Below are 4,199 nucleotides of genomic sequence, written 5' to 3'. Positions count from 1 at the left end.
ACAAGGCCGTCACACATTCACTGGCATCTCACTCACTGCCAGCTCAAGAGACATCACTACTCACACACTCACACACACCCTCACATCTCCATCAGGCCTCATCTTCTCTGGAGACTGCTTCCTCAGCCTCGAGGCCACTTGCACAGATCAACATGTGCCCCCACACAAACCCTCCAATACTCCCCCCTTTCCCAGTATAGCCCTCACCCTGTAGCCTCTTCCCTTGCCTGAGACCACCTCTCCCCCTCCCCCAAGCCAGCCCTAGCCTTGAGCCATTGAAAAGCCTTATGGCTGGTCTGGTAGGTAGAGATCTGCCCACAAGCCCCCCTTGAAGTAAAGTGGCGCTGCCTGCGAAGCCTGGCGCTGATGATCGGGAGGGCTGCCCGAAGCAAGGTAGGCAAACAAACCTCGAAGTTCCGAGTGATGTGCAGCTCACCAGGTGCACGTTGCTCATGTACAGTTGTGAAACACGTCAGCGAGCAATTAAGCTGACGTGCCCAGATGATCCAGCGTCAGGGGATGACAAGTGAGCAGGGCTTATAATGAGATGCTAAAGTGTTGAAATTAGGTCCCCGATGGGCAGCGCCATTGATGGGTGGAGCTGACGATCGCAAACTTGTTTCACATTGGCGCATGGCCTTCTTGCCATATTGTCCGCTCATGCCTGTTGCCAACGGGACTTGTTGATTCTGCATAAAACTTTTCTGATAAAAATCTGCTTTGACAAGAAATATCCCATTTTTGTCACTGCCTGATCTAGCCATAGGGTAAACAGCAGATCTAAATGTTCCCACAGCATATTTCCATTTACAGCACCAGAAACCAATAAATATAAACTTTTGTACTACAGAATAGGTCAGCAAATTGTAATTCAAATGAGTCTTCTACTATAGGTAACACAATGTAGAGTGATCTCTTCTGTAATCATATGACATGATATCTTATAAAGCAAAATAAATCACTGGTTTGGCCATTGTTGTTATGGCTATGACTGCAGGAATCACTGTAATTGGTTAGGTAACCTGCTTATTGACGATATCATGGTTGCTAGGGAATATGTTGCTCAATGCAAGGTGTATAGGACACAGGTACTAGGCAACTGAATGAGCAATTTAAACATTTATCTGTTTCTTCTCTTTCTTAAAAGTGTCTGAAATAATTCCAGAATGGTTATTATTTAATATGTGAACAGTATACCTCACAATATCAAGTGGTTTTATTCCAGAAATTGTTTTTCCGAAATTATCACCACCAAGTTCTGTTGAATATTTTTCCTTTTTGGCAGGAGATCAGTTATTTTAGAACATATTTTTAACCATCACAGAATTACAAATAAGAAGCAACTTGACCCAATCTCTAAAGAGGCTAAAGCACTACTATCAGTCCTTCTATGTCAACATTCTTCACTGTTGATGGTAAGTTAAATTCAAATGATCAGAATATTCCAGGTAAAAGTAAATGTGTTAAAGATGGAAAACTGAGCACAATATTTACATACATAACTGTTCAAATATTTATCCTCCTGCTATATATGTAAAACACTTGTTAAAACGTTTCAGTGGTAATTGACACTGTTATTAACTAGAGGTTAAAAAACTGTAGTATATTGTCCCTCCCCCTTCCTGCTCTTCATCTACGTGCTGCTCAGAAGTGACATCATCTGCCAACATGAGGATAGTTTCCAAACATACACTGACAACCTCTAAATCTACCTCTCTACTTCCTTTTTCTATTCCATCCATTGCCTCTGTGTTGTCAGGTCTCCTTGTCCAAAATCTATGCTTGGATGAAATAATATTTACTCTGATTAAACATTGGGAAGACCAAAGCCAGCATCTTTGACCCCTGATACCCCAGACCCTTTCCCCTCTTTTTGTATCCCACCCATCCACTGTCCCAGGCTAAGCCATCCTGTTTGCAACCTCAAAATGCTACTTGACCACAAGCTGAGCTTCTGACCACTTACCCTCTCCATTGCAAAAGTTGCTCATTTCTCCCATTTAACACTATGTGGGTCCACCTGTATCTTAGTCCATCTGCTGCTGTAGCCCTCATTCAGGTATTTATCACCTCCAGACTTGAGAATTCCAATGGCCTCTTTGCTGGCCTACCCTCATTCACCCTCCATAAACTCCAATTCATCTAAATCTCTGCTGTCTGTCTCCTTTCACTCGTCAAATCCTCTATTTGCTGATCCATTTGGGTCATGATATCCTTAGTGCCTCAAATTGAAAATCCTGAGTGTCATGTTTAAAGATTCTTGAGGCCTCTTCCCTTCTGAACTGTGTAACACCCTCCAGCCTGGAAACCCATTCTCCTCCTTACCACCAAACTCTCTTTCCCTTGGATTGAAGTCTATTGTTCACTGCAACATTGTTATCTGTACATTAAGCTACCTTGGCAGCAGAGTGGTGCAGTGGAAGCTGATTACAAAAGATGTAGCATGCACTTACGTTTCTAAAAAAGTCAAAAGATTCAATGTTACTATCAGTTCTCAAGGTAGTAGCTGAAAACATTGCAGGCCTCAACATCCTCTCTTGGTTCACTGAAGACAATGGAGGCTATGGTTTCTTGATGATGAACTCACAGTGGTTTACTCCATGCAATATCAGGTTTCTGGCTTTTCCACTCAAAGTTGTGGCCGAGAACTCAAAGTGATGTTATAATTTGCCAGTGAGAAAGGTAGCCCTATTTCTCTGTTTGTGGTGAATCTCTGGGCAGGGTTCTTCTTTTTGCTGGGTGAGATTTCTTCCCTCTGTGGCCTTTGTCCCAGATTGACTGATCTGGACTGCTCAAGATCTGGATAAGAATATTTCTTACCATGAACTAGTTTCTATCATGTGACCACAGTATTGGTGTTCCCATTGTCCACACAATTGTTCCTAATGATGTACGCATGGACAAGAAATGCAGTTTGAATGTCGAACATTTGCACCTTTTTCTGATAAAGTGGTTATCTTCACACCCATCTTTGTGGAGTTTCAATTTGCAGGCACCAACTCTGGGTGGCTATTGTATCTCAGTTTCTGTAGGCATTGAGACAATATTAGCTGAAAAGTCCACAGGAGAGCTGTTGCATTTTTAATGTCCTTACAAAATAATGTTTAAAAATGGTCATTTACATTTTAATGGCCTGTTCAGACCAGCAGACTATTTTCCAGCCTTGGAAAGCTTTCACTCCATCTTGTGTCAAGGTAGATTGTTTATTTTCACTCTGTTTTTTACAAGTAAATTGTCCATCTTTTCCAAATATTTCTGGTCAAAACCATGTGAATATAACATATTCTCTTCTTTGAGATCTTTTACATCCACCTGAGAGAGCAGAAGCACTTCATTGCAATATTTAAACCAGATGGATTTTGATAAACGTGTCCACACAGCAGCAAAGTCCTGATGGCAGCAACAGCCTGGAGTAACAGGTTGTTCACATCAGAACTGAGGAGTTACCGTGCAGGTATATTACTTTAACATGCCAATGACTCAAGCACCTTTGACTATACAACCACAAGTTGATGAATGTCACCCGCCAGCCCACTGGAGAACCCAACACCAGGGTGCAGAGGTCTACCAGCAAGGCAGAACAGATACATCCCAAAGGTGGATCTAAGGAGCATGTGTTTTCTTTAAAAACTGTCCCAAACAATACTCCAACTACTAGCATTCAAATTTACAAACTCAAATAATTTAGGCGTAATTGGCTTAAAATCTCATCCAAAATATGGCACTGTGGGGTAGCTAAATGAGGGCCAGGTGGGACTTCCGTCCCTCACTGGGGACGATGTCCTGCCCTCAGGAGCTGCCGGCCAATCTGCTTGGCTGGAAGCTCCATTAGTCATGGCAACGCCAGGAGTGCGTCAGTGGCCACTGCTGCGACTGTAGAAGAAGGAAGAAGGCTCATGGATCCCTGGAGCAATTAAGTCAGGGGTCTTAGGCAGGAAGGGTTTGGGTAGGTCAGCAAGGTGGGGTGGGGCGGGATGCGGGAGTGAGGGAGTGGGTTTACGGCTGCGGGCGAGGAAGAAGGAAGGGGACCTTTGATCTAAGGGAGCCCACCCTGTGCTTGGCAAAGGGCAGCAAACTCCCCCTTCCTTCCTGCCCTTTGAAGAACTTTAAAAAAAAGTTCGAGCTGCCTGCTCTCACTCAAATGCCCACGCCAAACGTTTTATGGCTTGGGCAGCGTATTATCAGGGTCAACTGGTTTG

The 4,199-nt window shown here is 43.6% G+C and overlaps 1 non-coding gene across 1 annotated transcript; it reads right to left on the bottom strand.

The window, feature by feature from the left end:
- Positions 1–3,367: 3,367 nt before the first annotated feature.
- LOC144671702 (small nucleolar RNA SNORA53) lies at positions 3,368–3,617 on the bottom strand. The gene has a single exon (XR_013573991.1). It is a non-coding gene; the product is annotated as a small nucleolar RNA SNORA53 (small nucleolar RNA).
- Between the last annotated feature and the right edge of the window lie 582 nt (positions 3,618–4,199).

Source organism: Cetorhinus maximus, chromosome 2, assembly GCF_964194155.1.
Source record: "Cetorhinus maximus chromosome 2, sCetMax3.hap1.1, whole genome shotgun sequence".
Lineage (NCBI taxonomy): Eukaryota > Metazoa > Chordata > Chondrichthyes > Lamniformes > Cetorhinidae > Cetorhinus > Cetorhinus maximus.
The sequence above is the reverse complement of the archived record's forward strand: the minus strand, read 5'-3'. Positions and strand labels throughout refer to the sequence as shown.